Source organism: Argiope bruennichi, chromosome X2 (assembly GCF_947563725.1).
Source record: "Argiope bruennichi chromosome X2, qqArgBrue1.1, whole genome shotgun sequence".
NCBI lineage: Eukaryota > Metazoa > Arthropoda > Arachnida > Araneae > Araneidae > Argiope > Argiope bruennichi.
Window position 1 is genome coordinate 28479354 of NC_079163.1, and position 20624 is coordinate 28499977.

Here is a 20624-nt window from a genome sequence, read left to right on the forward strand (position 1 = left end):
AAAATACGGTATTCTGTTTTTAAATGGTTTATTTTTTAAAATTAATTTCTGATTAGATCTTTAAATAAATCATAAATTTTTCAGATATGAGTAAATTTTAATCCTCATATTTTGACAGGTATCTTAAGCTAAGAACTGCTTAAAACCGTTTAAAAGTACAGTTAAAATCCTAATATGACCGTTTTTCTTGAACAGTATACATAAGAGTGCAACAAAGTTCCAACAACAAGCAGTAGATAGAAGCTCCTAGAAACTTAAGTTGAACTAGTTATTCTTATGCTTTTATCTGACATTAAAAGAACCTATTTCCTGTTTGAAAAGTGGATTTATAGCTAATTAAGATCGATAAAAATAAAGTACTTTGAAATTTTACTATAAGCTAAAGACTATTTCTATACCTAAGAAGGAATAGTCAGTATAAAAATAATCAGTTACTACTAGGTTTTTCATCTGTAATGAAATCATAAGGATACAAAATTTTGAAAGAAACAGATTAGATTGTTTTATTATAATTTTGATCATTTTTTTTTTCTTTTGCTTTGTATGATAGTTGGTAAGGGTTTGAGTTGTTCATGTTACCTTTACCTTTGCTTAAGCTACCTTTGGCGGAAAAGCGCCATACTCATTGTATTAAAAGTTGCAAAGAAAAACATCTTACAAAGTAAAATTATTGGTAAAAATGAAAAGAAAAAAAATTATTGTAAAATTTTTAAAAGACGAAGAATATTTAAGGCAAAGCATCACAGTCATCGTTTGGAACAAATTCTTTTGCGTCAGACTTGAATGACTTTCAGTAACAGCAACCTTAACATTATTTTGGACAAATAACCAAATTTTAAAAAATCACAGTTTTCTTTAAAAACTTATAATCCACACGAGTTTTAAATACATTCCCAACGCATTAAAAATGACCATATAAAAAATATGAGAATTTTTTGAATAAAATAATAAAACACGTAATAAGTTTGGAAAGGTTTACTATGCATTGGAAAGGACAATCACACGCTGCAGGCAATGGCTATTTGCGTGACAAACATCCAAATAGGAAAATTACGTTTTTTTTTGTTCCATTTCCCAGTTATTTTATCCTCTGTAATGAAATAATAATAATCTAAACTTTTAAGGGAAAAAAATGACGAAAATATTTACCGTTGTCAGACCTAGAAACAGATACTTCATCTCATTTTCCCCCCTTCCCTTAAAAACAATTTTTTTCCAATGTCACTTAGAGTCAGGAATATCCTCCCATAGCTGCTGACCGAGACCGGTTCTTTCCGGTTCAACGAACTTGTGGTAATCATCTGGGAAGAATATTCTCGGACATAGCTTGGAGAAACAGAGTTGTTTCTTTCGTACGGTCAGGGCTACTAAGAATTTGTTTGTAACCTTGATTAATAGGTTGAGATAGGCTTTTGATGCTTCAGCTGCATATCAGGCTGCGTGATGCTGTTGCTTTCTAAACAGCTAGGAGAAGATGATAGAACCTTCGACAGCCTTTTTGTTGGTTTTTTGAAAATTCTAGGAACTCAAAAAAAAAAAAAAAAAAAAAAACCATCAGTAAAAACATGAACTCTATCACAACATCAGACGATAACTAATTGTAATATTTGAGCAATAAATTTTGAGAAAGCTTACAGTTTGTCTTAACAGTTTTGAGGTGGGAAAAGCGAAAGCCCTTGAGGTCAAGAAGTTTCGAGGACAAAATAGTTATACATATACAGCATAATGTCATCATTTTATAATCCCAAATATACCTCTACGAAAGAAAAATAAAAATACTCGACATCACTTGCCTTTGCCGTGCGACTTAGTATATAGTGTATTGTTAAATTATGGTTCTACCGTACCTTATATAGTTCTATAATTACATTCTAACTCTAAAATAATCATGTGTTTTCACTCGTATCGTCTATTAATAATTTAGTTAAATATTATGTTGTACATTTGCAACTATAAAACTATCGTATGTTCATATCGCAGCTTTATTTAAAGAAGTTTCACATTACACGATTATGAATCACTGTATATTGTGAACCAAAAATTTTCATGACTTCGGATCATTCTTAACATTTAGAAAGTGCTTAGCCTGACTATTTACCCATGAAAATGTGGTAATATTTGGACTGAATATTCTCATCTATGAGGTAAGTTTGTTTGGCGCATCTTTAAGGATATTTAAGTCACAGAAATTTTATTCTTGAAGGAAAAATTGAACGCAGGGATCAAATCTTATAACTTTAAATGAGCAATTCTTGTATATTTATAAATTTATTTATTTCGTGCATCTCGGAAATAGTTCTAACGATTTGGATCAAATTTCATATTTAGATAACGTTTTGCTTCTTATCTATATAAGTGTTTCCTGAAAAAACGTGGTTTTACGCACACACACACACAACATTTTTTTTATAATTAACTATTAGAGCTTTTTTCTACATGTTATCGTGCTGACAATGTATTATAGCGGCATCTCATAAGTTTTTGTGATGCTTGCATTGATGCCATAGGATGATAACCTATTGGTACCTCACAATTTTTGTGATGCTTGCATTGATGCCATAGGATGATAACCTATTGGTACCTCACAATTTTTGTGATGCTTGCATTGATGCCATAGGATGATAACCTACTGGTACCTCACAATTTTTGTGATGCTTGCATTGTTGCCATAGGATGATAACCTATTGATACCTCACAATTTTTCTGATGCTTGCGTTGATGCCATAGGATGATAACCTATTGGTACCTCAAAATTTTTTGAGCTGACGCTGATGGATGTGAGATGAGGAAAAATATTTATATGTAATCAGTATGTGATTCGTATCTAAATATTTTCTCCAAAAAAAAAAAAAAAAAAAAAAAAAAAAGATAAAAAAAAAATAACCACTGCCACAGCGAGTGAATTTTGGTTTTTTTGATTCACTGCCGAGCGAATTTTGGTTTCCTTGATATTTTTAATTTAACTCGGAAGTTTCATCCCAAAAAGATTAAGGAAAGGAACTTGACCAAGATAAGCAGGAAGTTCTTTACTGTAAGAGTTGTAAAGCATGAAATTGGCTTTTAAGTAATTTTATCTCTCATCTTTGTTTTGATTCTCTTCAAAACATTTACATTTGAGTTATAAGGAATAATTATTGAGTTATAAGGAATAATTATTACCTTTCTTGTGCTATATTTTGTATTAGGTGGAAGAAAGAAGAACTAACAATTCTTTTTATTACACTTAAACGTTTTTTGAATGGAAGTTTGCTTTTTTTTTTTTTTTTTTCCAAATGAAACCTGACTGTTTCAGTTATAGTTTTATATAGTTTCTTTAACGTTATTACAGATTTACATTATTTCTCCTCATTTTTTTATAAGCCAACTGCAAGTATGGATTTAAAAGGTTAAAATTCTCGTACATTATACTCTTAGCCTGCATTTTTAGTAATTATTATGAATCGCAATATGATGCTGAATTTTACCTTGCTATCATCAGTCAAATCTACTTAATACGTTGACCTAATCACGAGAAAATTTGCGATTATCAGATTTCTCCAAAATTGTTTTAGTATTCAACATACTAAGCTGAAATAAATTGTGAATGCATTTTTTCCTTTCTCGTATACGTAGTGCAAAGAAAGTATAGTAATCATAATAAATAAATAAATCTCGATATTTCAACGAATCTCCACATTTTAGACCTTCTTGAGTTCTAAAAACACATTTTTGGAAAATGTCCGTCTGTTTGTGACAAAGATAAATAAAAAAAAAAACCCTTTGAGATAGGTGGATGAAATTTGGTATATGGTCTTTACACCAAATTGTAGATATCTATCAAATTTTCAAAAATTTCTGTGCAGAGGAGTCTGTCTGGCTGATTGTTCGAATAAAACACAATAACTACAAAATAAAGGGAGCTAGATGGATAAAATTCGGCACACACTTTTAAGATCTACAGTGTAGACATCTGTCAAATTTTGAGGCAAATCCAATGAGGGGTTGACCGTTTGTTGGTCTGTACTTTCAGAAACATATAAACACGATAAGTCGAAAACGTAATGAGTTAACACATTGAGTCATGTGGCAGTCATAGATTCACATTGACTACCACATGACGCGCCTGCGGGTTAGAGATAATACGTAATTGTACCAAACCATCTATGTTATTAGATGAACCCTTCTTTACTACAGTCAAGAGATAGCAAAGAAGGGGTCATTTAACTAGATAGAGGACCCGAATATTGGGTGTGAGTCGTGGCAGCGAAAGTGTTAAATATATTTAATTTGTGTCTGCAAGTGTAGCTTTACAAAGTTTTGTTTCAATCGATTGGGAAAAACGCATCTAAAATACTGATTCCATTTTTGGATATCAGTAACCGCATGCCAGGACTTAATCGAAAAATAACTCGCTAAGGTTGACACGACAGAATCAGTAAAAATTCTAAATTCAGCCCAAAGATTAATATTTCGTATTTAGAGTACACCAATGCCATGCAAAGCGTTCTTTGGTATAACACCTATATCTATATTTGGAATAACATCTGCGAGAAAGCTGTGGAAAGACCACTTCCCCTGGTTCTATTAGGTGAGGTTTTATTCCTTCCTTATAAGAATTTTTTTAAAACAAAGAACATCACGGCCAAGGATTTGTGTGTGTGTGTGTGTGTTTTCGCTGTCGGCAATTTTAATTTTCTCTTTAAAATTTTATTTGGAAAAGAAATGAGATGATGCTTTAAATTTTTGGAAGGTTGGAAATATTCACGAATAAAGTAATCTCATTTCTTAACAGAATAATCAGAGTTTCATAATTGAGTACAAAATCCATAATGATTTCAAAAAATCTTTAGATTTTGCAAATATGTCGAATAGAAAAGATATGTAATCAACATTTCTGTTCATTACATACATCATGCACATTTTCGATAATTTGCCACTGTTTAAAAACTAACCGAAATTAATACAAATCTTGAATTCTAAACTTCCTTCGCATGTAATTTCATATAATCTCTAAAATAAATGATAAAAATTTGCTTATTCCCCAAAAATAAAACATTCGAGTACGGATGCTTACAGAATTTAACATTCAGGCTCCAAAATCCAGTCCGGCCAAACACGTGTTTACATCCGAAGTATAACACACGTGTCCAATAAAAAAATGGAGGTTGAGAAAAGATGGTAAATGATCTTGACACAGTTCAGTTAACTGCAATCTCAATGACTGCGAAATGAACGGCGTGCCCATGCGATACGTGATACGAATGGCGAAAAGTCTTCCTCATCACGGAAGGGTCCACGATTTGACTGGATATCTCATTGCTTGCCCGGGGATGTTTATCTCAGAAGAAGAGAGATAAGGTCAATGCATAGAAGTCCAAAGAAAACATAGTCGTTAATAGAGGGAAAATATCTTCTGAAGAGGAACAATACGTTGCTCATGCGGTCATACACCTTTGAAAATCAACGGACAAAATGCTTGGTTGTTTAAAAGCAACCCAATTAGAAAAATAAATTTATTATCTTTCAAAAATTTATTGGAATTTTTTTTTGTTCTTAACATGTAAAAAGGTAGGCACATATTTGACTAGTATTTAAAAAATATTGGAGGCATATTTGACTAGTATTTAAAAAATCTTGGAGGCATATTTAACTCGAAAGCAAAATCGAAAAGCAATTAAAATTCGTGAATACTTATCACGCAAAGCATAGATTCACATTTGGATCGCAGCGCTGCAGAGTTTGGATTTTATTCGGAAGTAAAATAGAAAGATATTTTTAGGGGATAAAAATTTGCATGCATAAAGGATGTTAGTAAAGTATTTTATGATTTTATGCATTAAAATCAATGGCCATCTCTCGTTAAATTTATACAAATTAAATAAATAAGTGGGAAAATATCAGTAACATACAGAACACAACCACTGTTCAAGAATCATGTAGTTTCTATTCTGCCTGGGCAAAGAAAGAAAGCATATAGCATGAAAATATTTACTTAGAATTAAAAAAAAATGTTAGAAATACTCTAATATTCTAAGCACGATTTTTTTTTCATTTGATAAAAGACCCATTGTATATATACTTTTGTAAATATTTACTTAGAATTAAAAAGAAACTGTTATAAATAACAACTTCGAATTTGTTTCTCTTCGTTTAGTAAAAGACTCAAAATAATATTTGTATAAGTTAAATTCATTGTATAGTTTGCACAATTTTAAAATGAAATTTGTAAAGCGTCGATGATTTCTAATTTCTGTGAAATTAGAAATCATCTGTGTGATAGACAAAAAACTTTATAAATGTTAAAAAAAAAAAAAAATAAGAATCAGCCATCTGACTAAATGAAAAGTTTAGAAACATTAGAAGTAAATAAATATGATCGTTATATAATAATATTTTAGACAGTTTATTATAAATAAAGCTTTGTAATAAAAATATAATTGAAATGATATTTACATAAATGATTGATTGGAGGAAAATAAATGTTTTCTGACATATTTTGAAATTTTTCTATGCAGTTTTACACAGAATCTTGTGATTTTCAATCGTAATCAAAGAATTTTTGTGGTGCATCAGTTCTGATTTTACATCAAGGAATTTCATTTCTTGTATGTGTTTGAATTTTCCATTAGCGATTAATGGAGCAGATTTTGGATTTTTTTTCTTTTTTATCATTTTATAATTTTATACAATAAATTATTTACCATAAATATTACGCTTACATATTTTTTAAAGTATACAATTCTCCTGAGATAAAATTATAGTGATTATAAACAATCATTCTATGCGCAAAAACCAAAGGAGGTAACATTATCAAGAAACGGGGCAATAGTATAATGCAACCCCGTTCCACCACACACAACCAATATATTTTTTTAAATTATGGAATTTTTGCTTTTTAAAGGTCAAAATTTTGTTTAAAAATATGCCCATTTTACATACAAATATGATTTGATAACATTATGGTGGAAACTTTTAAATTTCAGATAAGATAATGCTGAGGTCTTGTTGAAACTAATAAGATAATGCAGAGGTCTTGTTGAAACTAATGAGATAATGCAGAGGTCTTGTTGAAACTAATTAATGTATTCATCAAATCTATTCTAAAAGTATATGACTTTATTTTAATGTTATAAATTCCGTTATTTTTTTTTTTTTTTTTGCCTTTTTATCTCTCTAATTCCAATGTTCTACAGAAGGTTCTGTTTATTTGACTTGGTTGCTAAGCCAGCTAGTTGCTCCAGTGATATAGTAAATCTCACATATCTTTTGATACGTTTAAGTTTAGAAAACTTCACTGACTAACAGCAACTGATACAGGCTGAATCAGAAAAATCATCAGGGTTACTGAAATCATTTGGAAATTTTCAACAATTTTGTCCAAATTCAAGTAAATTAGACTCTTCAACAGGTTCACTTCGTCTGGTAGCAGATCTTACTAAAATTTCCTGATGAAATTGAAAATCATTTGCATCATTATAGTCATCATTGCTTAAAGTTAAATGACGATTTTACTTCGCTTTCTTAATGTTAGATAAAAATCCAAAATTTTAATTTACAGCGTTTAGTCATTCATTCTAAAGTTGATTGAGATATCTAAAATATAAATATTACATTTTTGCTTGTATTATCCTTTTGAACAAAGAGGAGTTTCGACTTCTGATTTAATCTAAAGAGAATTCTGCTTTAATCTCAAGACAATCTTGCCTTTTTATTTGGAGCTCGCGTTTCTATTGAACCCTTTTTTTTAAAATTCAGGGCTCCGCTTTCGCAACGACAGCCGTTGTCCAGTTTGCCCGGGTCTCGGTCTGCGTCTGATAAAAGCTACAATACATCAAAAATTAAAATATTTAAAATTTCAGTCTCACCAAGAAAAGCAATTGAAAGTAAAGAGTAAACAATAAAAGTTTTCGTAATTTAGTTGAAAGATAGATAATTCCGCTTACTTAAGGTTGAATCGTTTTAAGACTACAAATTTATTATTAAATATTTAACGGTTACAAATTGTAGGATTTCAGGACAATTTACCTTTTTTAATAGTTCCTCAAACGGTCAAACAAGATCTAATCATCGATTAAACATTATTGATGCGAACTAAATGTAAAGGAGAAAAAAGCTCAGATGTTATCAAAGGTGCAATAAGGAATTGTGTTCTAACCGAAAATATGTTGCAAATTGATGCACAGGTTTCCATTGGGAGCATATTAGCATGAATTTAACAATTCGAATAATCGGCATGAGCTCCCTAGATGTATTTTTTTTCCTTAATCATGTGTTTTTTAACATTAAGATAATATATACACTGCTAATAGTTTTTTCTTTTTAACTAATAATTAACCATAATTTTGAACTTTTCATTTTTATCTACCTTTAGCAAGTTAAAAAAAATACTTTTTTGAATTTAAATTTTTATCAGAGCTGTCAAATTTATGATTGTTTAAAATATATGTATACTTTATTGAAAATGTCTAATAATCATCATGTTTAATAATCATTAAATCATGATTAAAAATGAGCAGTATACAAATGTAAACATTTTTTGTGGAGGAAAAATTCTCAAAGATTTTTTTTTGGCGGGAATATTGAAAACATTTTAATTACCAGTTAATCATTGCTAAAAATTATTTAAAAAAGGGCGTATTAGAAATATCTCAAACATTTTTAGAATATTAATGGAAATATTTAAGATGGTCTGTCTTATTGAAAATGCCACTAAGTTTTTGGAGAACTTTCAAGCTTTTTACAACAGTATTTTTCAAAGACTAAAAATGTTATATATTATTTGATTGTACAGAGATTTGACTAACTGCTCGTAGGGAAAAGATAATAATTCATTACATTAAAAATACATAGTTGGTAATGGGTAATAAGCATCAGAGCCTTAAATAAATATTTCTTGTAATTTCAACGCCATTATGTTCGATGTGACTTGAGAAAAACTACAATTTTTATTATTACAAATTTTGAATGAAAATCCATTGTTGTAGATTCTCAGATGTCAGATTAGCAAGCACTATAAAAAACATAAAAAAACAAGTTCCATAAAAAAAAATTAAAAAAATCATCAATAGGAGAATTTTTGGCAGGACAAAACCCGATTATAAAAATCGCACGGAAAATCAAACATGCCAATTTCATTAATGTATGAATGATAAAAAAATTTCCATAGAGAAATCAATTACATACAGTATGAGACGCAGAATTTTTTTATTAATTAACAATAAAGCCCTCTAGCAAAATTCATATTCTGATTATTCTTCTGCGCAAGATACTGCATTGGTAATTTGTTTTGAAATGAATCTCACCATGTCTTTTACAGTCTGCATATGAAATTCAGAACATGGTTCAGAATGGTTTCATTCCATTTGTTAGTTTTGATTGCAAATGCCTCCAAACAGAGAAAATTACTCTATGATTACCTACAAAATGAATATTACAAAATTTATATAATTCAAAATCCTATTGGTAACATAGCTTTGTAGTCACTGAAACCTTCATGCAGTGACTTACTTTCCCTTTAACAATACCCGCTGCCCTTACGGATTATAAGAGAGGAAGGACTGATGCAGTGCAAGTTTACTGAGCGTGAACTGCATTATAAAAGCTAGAATGCTAAAGGATATGGAAATTATCTCTTAAATATATTTTCAAAACCCGATAGATTTTTTTTGTAGTTAATATCATTTCAAATAAAAGCGGCTAAAACAATAGTCACAGACAATATCTTCTACCATTTGTATTTAAATTGAAGTATTGTTGATACCTGGAAAAAATTATTTGATAAAATGCAGCAAATTTTAGCATTCAACTTAAAATTTTAAAATAGTTTGCGAAATTAAAACCTAAGTTATATTAATATTTACAGCTGAATAATAATAATAAATGAAATCGATTTTTAATGTGGGTGCGGGAAACTTAAAAATGGATTTATAAAATCTAATCCGGGGAAAGGTATTACATCTCAGCCGATGTAATATTAAATTTTCTTTTATTCTAGTGATATCGGCTTTATTCGCTTCTAGATACATTTTGTGTATTAAAAAATATCTTCAGTTTCCTTAGTTTTCAAATAGAATGCTTTCTTAAAGTCACTTTCTCTTATAAAAAAAAAGTTTATTTGAATTTTAGTCTTAAGGATAATATCAGTATGCAATAAAAAACAAATAGCAGTTTTGTGTTGCCACCATTGCTTCCCAACAGAAACATTTATTCGAATAATCATTGATTACTATCTCATTTATATAAGTTAATTCACAGATAACAAGTTCTACAGTTTCTAGGACAAAAAGATGACACATTTTCGTGAATCAAACTTAGTTTGTTGGTGAAGCAGATTAATTAATTCGAAAAGTCTAATTTGATTGGCTTTTTTAAATCTATCGAAATCAATTTGACAGAAAAATATTAAAAAATTACTAGTATTGAACAATAAAGTGTTATAAAATTTTAGTTATACATAAAAATTTGGAAGTGATTTTTTTAATCAAAACATTCTGAAAAAGCAATTCTAGAGGTAATATATAGTGAATTCATTAACTGTAATAGTTTCAGTAAATTCATTTACTGTATGCAAGAATATTAAGTTTATAACTTGGAAATTGATTCTTCATGAACCTGAAAATAAATATGAATAAACATAAAACGACTGTTTAAAGAGAAAGTTGAAAGGAAAAAAAAAAAAAGACTTTTCGCATGAGAAACATTTCACGCTCCCATTACTCATTTCCCGTGACTTTTGTTTAAAATCAAAATCGACACGAATATATGTTTTTGCGATTGTGTAGATTACATAACTCTTGTAATCTCAATGTTTCCAGCGCAAAAAGAAAAAAAAATGATTTCCTTAGATTTCTAGAAAAAATAAGCACAGTTAAGAAAGTTGAGACTACATTGTGATCAGAAGCAATGTGATTAGCTGCAATTTAAGGACATACGAGTTATTTTGCCAATAGCTAGCAGATAGTCGCGTTACTCAGTGCTAAATGAAGTAAACAAAACTACAAAAAATATAAGGTCAAATATATTTTTAGTTCTACTAAAAACTCAATTTTTTTTTTTCTATACCTAGCTGCTTTGAATTTTAAACCTTCTTCATACTAATGTAAATCAATGTATTACAAAATTCAAATACAATTAGAATACATGTTTTTGCGATTTTGTAATTTGCATAATCCTTGTAGTCTCAATGTTTCAAGCGCAAAATAAATAAATAAATAAATAAGTTTCTAGAAAAAAAAAGCGCTTAAAATTGAGACTACATAGTGATCAGAAGCAATGTGATTAGCTGCAATTTAAGGACATACGAGTTATTTTGCCAATAGCTAGCAGATAGTCGCGTTACTCAGTGCTAAATGAAGTAAACAAAACTACAAAAAATATAAGGTCAAATATATTTTTAGTTCTACTAAAAACTCAATTTTTTTTTTCTATACCTAGCTGCTTTGAATTTTAAACCTTCTTCATACTAATGTAAATCAATGTATTACAAAATTCAAATACAATTACAATACATGTTTTTGCGATTTTGTAATTTGCATAATCCTTGTAGTCTCAATGTTTCAAGCGCAAAATAAATAAATAAATAAATAAGTTTCTAGAAAAAAAAAGCGCTTAAAATTGAGACTACATAGTGATCAGAAGCAATGTGATTAGCTGCAATTTAAGGACATACGAGTTATTTTGCCAATAGCTAGCAGATAGTCGCGTTACTCAGTGCTAAATGAAGTAAACAAAACTACAAAAAATATAAGGTCAAATATATTTTTAGTTCTACTAAAAACTCAATTTTTTTTTTCTATACCTAGCTGCTTTGAATTTTAAACCTTCTTCATACTAATGTAAATCAATGTATTACAAAATTCAAATACAATTAGAATACATGTTTTTGCGATTTTGTAATTTGCATAATCCTTGTAGTCTCAATGTTTCAAGCGCAAAATAAATAAATAAATAAATAAGTTTCTAGAAAAAAAAAGCGCTTAAAATTGAGACTACATAGTGATCAGAAGCAATGTGATTAGCTGCAATTTAAGGACATACGAGTTATTTTGCCAATAGCTAGCAGATAGTCGCGTTACTCAGTGCTAAATGAAGTAAACAAAACTACAAAAAATATAAGGTCAAATATATTTTTAGTTCTACTAAAAACTCAATTTATTTTTTCTATACCTAGCTGCTTTGAATTTTAAACCTTCTTCATACTAATGTAAATCAATGTATTACAAAATTCAAATACAATTAGAATACATGTTTTTGCGATTTTGTAATTTGCATAATCCTTGTAGTCTCAATGTTTCAAGCGCAAAATAAATAAATAAATAAATAAGTTTCTAGAAAAAAAAAGCGCTTAAAGTTGAGACTACATAGTGATCAGAAGCAATGTGATTAGCTGCAATTTAAGGACATACGAGTTATTTTGCCAATAGCTAGCAGATAGTCGCGTTACTCAGTGCTAAATGAAGTAAACAAAACTACAAAAAATATAAGGTCAAATATATTTTTAGTTCTACTAAAAACTCAATTTATTTTTTCTATACCTAGCTGCTTTGAATTTTAAACCTTCTTCATACTAATGTAAATCAATGTATTACAAAATTCAAATACAATTAGAATACATGTTTTTGCGATTTTGTAATTTGCATAATCCTTGTAGTCTCAATGTTTCAAGCGCAAAATAAATAAATAAATAAATAAGTTTCTAGAAAAAAAAAGCGCTTAAAATTGAGACTACATAGTGATCAGAAGCAATGTGATTAGCTGCAATTTAAGGACATACGAGTTATTTTGCCAATAGCTAGCAGATAGTCGCGTTACTCAGTGCTAAATGAAGTAAACAAAACTACAAAAAATATAAGGTCAAATATATTTTTAGTTCTACTAAAAACTCAATTTTTTTTTTCTATACCTAGCTGCTTTGAATTTTAAACCTTCTTCATACTAATGTAAATCAATGTATTACAAAATTCAAATACAATTAGAATACATGTTTTTGCGATTTTGTAATTTGCATAATCCTTGTAGTCTCAATGTTTCAAGCGCAAAATAAATAAATAAATAAATAAGTTTCTAGAAAAAAAAAGCGCTTAAAATTGAGACTACATAGTGATCAGAAGCAATGTGATTAGCTGCAATTTAAGGACATACGAGTTATTTTGCCAATAGCTAGCAGATAGTCGCGTTACTCAGTGCTAAATGAAGTAAACAAAACTACAAAAAATATAAGGTCAAATATATTTTTAGTTCTACTAAAAACTCAATTTTTTTTTTCTATACCTAGCTGCTTTGAATTTTAAACCTTCTTCATACTAATGTAAATCAATGTATTACAAAATTCAAATACAATTACAATACATGTTTTTGCGATTTTGTAATTTGCATAATCCTTGTAGTCTCAATGTTTCAAGCGCAAAATAAATAAATAAATAAATAAGTTTCTAGAAAAAAAAAGCGCTTAAAATTGAGACTACATAGTGATCAGAAGCAATGTGATTAGCTGCAATTTAAGGACATACGAGTTATTTTGCCAATAGCTAGCAGATAGTCGCGTTACTCAGTGCTAAATGAAGTAAACAAAACTACAAAAAATATAAGGTCAAATATATTTTTAGTTCTACTAAAAACTCAATTTTTTTTTCTATACCTAGCTGCTTTGAATTTTAAACCTTCTTCATACTAATGTAAATCAATGTATTACAAAATTCAAATACAATTAGAATACATGTTTTTGCGATTTTGTAATTTGCATAATCCTTGTAGTCTCAATGTTTCAAGCGCAAAATAAATAAATAAATAAATAAGTTTCTAGAAAAAAAAAGCGCTTAAAATTGAGACTACATAGTGATCAGAAGCAATGTGATTAGCTGCAATTTAAGGACATACGAGTTATTTTGCCAATAGCTAGCAGATAGTCGCGTTACTCAGTGCTAAATGAAGTAAACAAAACTACAAAAAATATAAGGTCAAATATATTTTTAGTTCTACTAAAAACTCAATTTATTTTTTCTATACCTAGCTGCTTTGAATTTTAAACCTTCTTCATACTAATGTAAATCAATGTATTACAAAATTCAAATACAATTAGAATACATGTTTTTGCGATTTTGTAATTTGCATAATCCTTGTAGTCTCAATGTTTCAAGCGCAAAATAAATAAATAAATAAATAAGTTTCTAGAAAAAAAAAGCGCTTAAAATTGAGACTACATAGTGATCAGAAGCAATGTGATTAGCTGCAATTTAAGGACATACGAGTTATTTTGCCAATAGCTAGCAGATAGTCGCGTTACTCAGTGCTAAATGAAGTAAACAAAACTACAAAAAATATAAGGTCAAATATATTTTTAGTTCTACTAAAAACTCAATTTTTTTTTTTCTATACCTAGCTGCTTTGAATTTTAAACCTTCTTCATACTAATGTAAATCAATGTATTACAAAATTCAAATACAATTAGAATACATGTTTTTGCGATTTTGTAATTTGCATAATCCTTGTAGTCTCAATGTTTCAAGCGCAAAATAAATAAATAAATAAATAAGTTTCTAGAAAAAAAAAGCGCTTAAAATTGAGACTACATAGTGATCAGAAGCAATGTGATTAGCTGCAATTTAAGGACATACGAGTTATTTTGCCAATAGCTAGCAGATAGTCGCGTTACTCAGTGCTAAATGAAGTAAACAAAACTACAAAAAATATAAGGTCAAATATATTTTTAGTTCTACTAAAAACTCAATTTATTTTTTCTATACCTAGCTGCTTTGAATTTTAAACCTTCTTCATACTAATGTAAATCAATGTATTACAAAATTCAAATACAATTAGAATACATGTTTTTGCGATTTTGTAATTTGCATAATCCTTGTAGTCTCAATGTTTCAAGCGCAAAATAAATAAATAAATAAATAAGTTTCTAGAAAAAAAAAGCGCTTAAAATTGAGACTACATAGTGATCAGAAGCAATGTGATTAGCTGCAATTTAAGGACATACGAGTTATTTTGCCAATAGCTAGCAGATAGTCGCGTTACTCAGTGCTAAATGAAGTAAACAAAACTACAAAAAATATAAGGTCAAATATATTTTTAGTTCTACTAAAAACTCAATTTTTTTTTCTATACCTAGCTGCTTTGAATTTTAAACCTTCTTCATACTAATGTAAATCAATGTATTACAAAATTCAAATACAATTAGAATACATGTTTTTGCGATTTTGTAATTTGCATAATCCTTGTAGTCTCAATGTTTCAAGCGCAAAATAAATAAATAAATAAATAAGTTTCTAGAAAAAAAAAGCGCTTAAAATTGAGACTACATAGTGATCAGAAGCAATGTGATTAGCTGCAATTTAAGGACATACGAGTTATTTTGCCAATAGCTAGCAGATAGTCGCGTTACTCAGTGCTAAATGAAGTAAACAAAACTACAAAAAATATAAGGTCAAATATATTTTTAGTTCTACTAAAAACTCAATTTATTTTTTCTATACCTAGCTGCTTTGAATTTTAAACCTTCTTCATACTAATGTAAAACAATGTATTACAAAATTCAAATACAATTAGAATACATGTTTTTGCGATTTTGTAATTTGCATAATCCTTGTAGTCTCAATGTTTCAAGCGCAAAATAAATAAATAAATAAATAAGTTTCTAGAAAAAAAAAGCGCTTAAAATTGAGACTACATAGTGATCAGAAGCAATGTGATTAGCTGCAATTTAAGGACATACGAGTTATTTTGCCAATAGCTAGCAGATAGTCGCGTTACTCAGTGCTAAATGAAGTAAACAAAACTACAAAAAATATAAGGTCAAATATATTTTTAGTTCTACTAAAAACTCAATTTTTTTTTTCTATACCTAGCTGCTTTGAATTTTAAACCTTCTTCATACTAATGTAAATCAATGTATTACAAAATTCAAATACAATTAGAATACATGTTTTTGCGATTTTGTAATTTGCATAATCCTTGTAGTCTCAATGTTTCAAGCGCAAAATAAATAAATAAATAAATAAGTTTCTAGAAAAAAAAAGCGCTTAAAATTGAGACTACATAGTGATCAGAAGCAATGTGATTAGCTGCAATTTAAGGACATACGAGTTATTTTGCCAATAGCTAGCAGATAGTCGCGTTACTCAGTGCTAAATGAAGTAAACAAAACTACAAAAAATATAAGGTCAAATATATTTTTAGTTCTACTAAAAACTCAATTTATTTTTTCTATACCTAGCTGCTTTGAATTTTAAACCTTCTTCATACTAATGTAAATCAATGTATTACAAAATTCAAATACAATTAGAATACATGTTTTTGCGATTTTGTAATTTGCATAATCCTTGTAGTCTCAATGTTTCAAGCGCAAAATAAATAAATAAATAAATAAGTTTCTAGAAAAAAAAAGCGCTTAAAATTGAGACTACATAGTGATCAGAAGCAATGTGATTAGCTGCAATTTAAGGACATACGAGTTATTTTGCCAATAGCTAGCAGATAGTCGCGTTACTCAGTGCTAAATGAAGTAAACAAAACTACAAAAAATATAAGGTCAAATATATTTTTAGTTCTACTAAAAACTCAATTTTTTTTTTCTATACCTAGCTGCTTTGAATTTTAAACCTTCTTCATACTAATGTAAATCAATGTATTACAAAATTCAAATACAATTAGAATACATGTTTTTGCGATTTTGTAATTTGCATAATCCTTGTAGTCTCAATGTTTCAAGCGCAAAATAAATAAATAAATAAATAAGTTTCTAGAAAAAAAAAGCGCTTAAAATTGAGACTACATAGTGATCAGAAGCAATGTGATTAGCTGCAATTTAAGGACATACGAGTTATTTTGCCAATAGCTAGCAGATAGTCGCGTTACTCAGTGCTAAATGAAGTAAACAAAACTACAAAAAATATAAGGTCAAATATATTTTTAGTTCTACTAAAAACTCAATTTTTTTTTTCTATACCTAGCTGCTTTGAATTTTAAACCTTCTTCATACTAATGTAAATCAATGTATTACAAAATTCAAATACAATTAGAATACATGTTTTTGCGATTTTGTAATTTGCATAATCCTTGTAGTCTCAATGTTTCAAGCGCAAAATAAATAAATAAATAAATAAGTTTCTAGAAAAAAAAAGCGCTTAAAATTGAGACTACATAGTGATCAGAAGCAATGTGATTAGCTGCAATTTAAGGACATACGAGTTATTTTGCCAATAGCTAGCAGATAGTCGCGTTACTCAGTGCTAAATGAAGTAAACAAAACTACAAAAAATATAAGGTCAAATATATTTTTAGTTCTACTAAAAACTCAATTTATTTTTTCTATACCTAGCTGCTTTGAATTTTAAACCTTCTTCATACTAATGTAAATCAATGTATTACAAAATTCAAATACAATTAGAATACATGTTTTTGCGATTTTGTAATTTGCATAATCCTTGTAGTCTCAATGTTTCAAGCGCAAAATAAATAAATAAATAAATAAGTTTCTAGAAAAAAAAAGCGCTTAAAATTGAGACTACATAGTGATCAGAAGCAATGTGATTAGCTGCAATTTAAGGACATACGAGTTATTTTGCCAATAGTTAGCAGATAGTCGCGTTACTCAGTGCTAAGTGAAGTAAACAAAACTACAAAAAATATAAGGTCAAATATATTTTTAGTTCTACTAAAAACTCAATTTTTTTTTTCTATACCTAGCTGCTTTGAATTTTAAACCTTCTTCATACTAATGTAAATCAATGTATTACAAAATTCAAATACAATTAGAATACATGTTTTTGCGATTTTGTAATTTGCATAATCCTTGTAGTCTCAATGTTTCAAGCGCAAAATAAATAAATAAATAAATAAGTTTCTAGAAAAAAAAAGCGCTTAAAATTGAGACTACATAGTGATCAGAAGCAATGTGATTAGCTGCAATTTAAGGAAACACAAGTTATTTGGTTTCTCTCTGTTTTGCCAATAGCAGTGTTGCTCAGTGCTAAATGAAGTAAACGAAAATACAAAAAATATAATGTCAAATATATTTTTGGTTTTACTGAAAACTGAAAATTTATTTTTATACTTGAGTATTTTGATTCTTAAGCCTTAATGTGTTCAATTCTTCATACTAATGCAAAACAATGCGATTTCTTTATGAAATTCTTAATGAAACATTTATAAGTGACAAATGGATAAAAAATAATGCATAACTGGTTGTATTTGCTTGAAGACAAACATTGAAACACATTAGTAGATTTATCAGAGGGCAATATATTTTGTGCTCAAATTCATATTTTTGTCACATATAAAAATAAAAGTGACTACATATTACAAATAGTTAAAATGCGTATTTAACAAATATCTTATGGTAAGAATGAATGAACTAAACCTAAGACTTTTATTAAAAGTTTTTACTGGATTTCAAAATGAATTCACCAAATTTTGTATTTTTTGTGTGCTTTAAAGTGCTGTGTTCTTATTTTTTTCCATGTAATTAATTACGATTGACAGATGAATTCCAGAATTTTATTGATGACACTGAATGCGAAGACTAACGATCTTATTTGTTTGCATTTCTAACAAATAAGTTTATTGAAATAATAAGAATTATCATCAAATTGTTCGTACTAGCCTGTTAGTACAAAAATACTTTTAAAAAAATAGATTTGATTGATGTAAGCACAAAAGCGCCAAAAAATGTACTCTTGCTTCTCAAGGGGAAAAAAAAAAGAAGAAGAATTTACAAAACAAAATTTAAGATTTTCTTGCAACTGATGAAGAAAAAAATTTGCCCACAAATGTTAGGAATTCTGGAGATAGACCGGTCTCTGGGGAAAGTTCTTTCGTAAGAACCACAATCAAAGAAAGAGTGCAAACAAATTTCGCCAAAAACCGAAAAATAAAAATTTATCATTTACCAGTGACCAAGAATTTAAGACGGATGTGAGATAAAGGAATTGTAATCTAGAATTCCAATGAAGATAAAGATTTTTCAGAAAGTTCTTGACATTGTTTACATTCAAGATACCCCCCCCCCCCAGAACTGACAGTTGATCAAAATCTATACCCATGTCTGAAACTTCATGAATTAGGCTTAATGAATGTAGGCATCAACGAAGAACATGAATCTGCGTAGGAAGATTAGGAGTTCTAACCTCTAACTCAAAAATTTGTAGACAATATTTAAAAAATACCGCTATTATTCAAAAATTTGTAGAATGATGTGTGTTTTATCAATGACTATTAAGAGAGTTCTGATTTCAGGGTAACATTCTTGGTTTATTACGAACCCCCCACCGGGGCAACTCAAATATGGGGATGAAAAAATTCTTGTAGAGCGGTTGATTCTTGCTTCCCAGGTTAGAATATTAAAGATGTGGAGTCAAGTCACCTCCACTTCCAAGAGGGGACATAACTACAACAAGAAGGTTTTTACCTTGTCCGATGATAGCCATTAGAATTCAACATTAGTTCCTGCCCCTTCACCGTGCTATCGCAAAGGCAATCCCCAAATTTTTTTCCCTCAATATTTTCACAAAAGCCTAAGCAGGGTGGGGATAATTCTGTCTTGGTTTTTTATCACGAACCAAAGCGCAAACGTGAGCTAGCCTCCCCTTAAAGTTCCCCAAGTAGGAAACTTACCCTTAAACATTAGATTAAAGTGATATTTAGATGGTCCAAAGTTCTTTGATAAAACGTCTCCTCTATCAAGAGTCATTTCATGAACTTGACTAGAAATGCTAGATCATGTGGGATTAGATTTTTATACAATATAATATACAGATCATTGGAACTAAAACACCTGAATATGAATAACTTTTATTTGCAAACTGAGAGTACCGTGTAATATCTGCTCTGAATATTCATGCAATAAAGTGTATAAAAAGTGCTTAAATGGTCTTAAATGAAAATTTATATTCAAATTTGATGGATAAGTATTTGGTCTTCAGTATTCTCAAAATAAGGAATATGTACTATATTTATAACGGCAAGCACGCTCATAAATATAGATTTCTAGTGAGTATCGAATTTCTAAAACTGTTTAGGAATGTTGGAAAAGATTAGTTTCCGATGAGTAGGTGCAGTGCATTCCAAAAAAATAATGGTTAATGCAGAAAGCTGAAGGAGTATGTTATGTAAGTTTTCTTTTTCTTCTCTAGCCTTGAGAATTATCAGGTGTAATTAATTATGCATCATTTGGCATCATCATGTGACCCCTAGAAGCTTGTTATCTGAGCTCTTAGAAATCTCGAAATAAGAATAAATATTATCAAGAAGCATTAATTATAAATTATCAAATACAGCCATACAAAAATACACATTATCAAATAAATAATTATCAAATACAAAAAGCTTTAATTATAAATTATCAAATATATATCAAATGTTTTTCCTTTTTTTTCACATTTTATTAAAATCGTATATTTTGAATGCATTAGTTTCCATTTAAAATAACGCCTCTGTTTCTATCATTTAGTAAGAGAAAATATCATTAAACAATTAATAAATATATTTATTAATACTATTTTGTTTAATTAAGGCTTAAATAGCTGGTAATTCACCGATATCATTTATTTTATTAATTTCTCGATCATTTCTGTCATTTAGAAAGAAAAACCTATCATTAAACAATTAATAAGTATATTTATTAGTAATATATTTAATTGATTCTT